This window comes from Trachymyrmex septentrionalis, unplaced genomic scaffold (assembly GCF_001594115.1).
Source record: "Trachymyrmex septentrionalis isolate Tsep2-gDNA-1 unplaced genomic scaffold, Tsep1.0 scaffold138, whole genome shotgun sequence".
Lineage (NCBI taxonomy): Eukaryota > Metazoa > Arthropoda > Insecta > Hymenoptera > Formicidae > Trachymyrmex > Trachymyrmex septentrionalis.
The window spans coordinates 26403-26921 of record NW_017304522.1 but is presented as its reverse complement, the minus strand read 5'-3'; positions in this window follow the sequence as shown (position 1 = coordinate 26921).

The following is a 519-nucleotide window of genomic DNA, read 5'->3' as shown; positions in this document are numbered from 1 at the left end:
AAAAACGTGTTTTCGTACTGGAATAGTAGACACTTCCAGCTATCCAACGCTGCATTCGTTTCCCACCCTACCCCTCTAGGACGCCTTCTGCGCGCGCAGTCTCGTTATTTAATAGCCAGACCTCATACACTGTAATGTATCTATATATTCCAGTTCTTACCCGAATTTTTCAGCATCTAATGTCTCACGTTGATATAGTGAACAACGCTCAATACCATCCATAATGGAAATTTTTACATACACTGCGATGAGTTTTTACTTATTTTATAATTACCATCTAAATTATTTCATGTGTTTGTCATGTTAGTGTTTTTCAAATAAGTTATTTTTTTAAAAATTGTATTAGTTTCAACATTGAGAATGGTCTAATTAGAGTCGAAACGTATGTTATAATAAACTTTTGTTTTATAATAACACAGCATTAAGACCTTGCTTGGCTCATAGTTCTATACTTATTATTAATAATAAGTATTGAGTCTTTTTCTTATATTATCATTAATTAATTAATTTGGAGAAAGG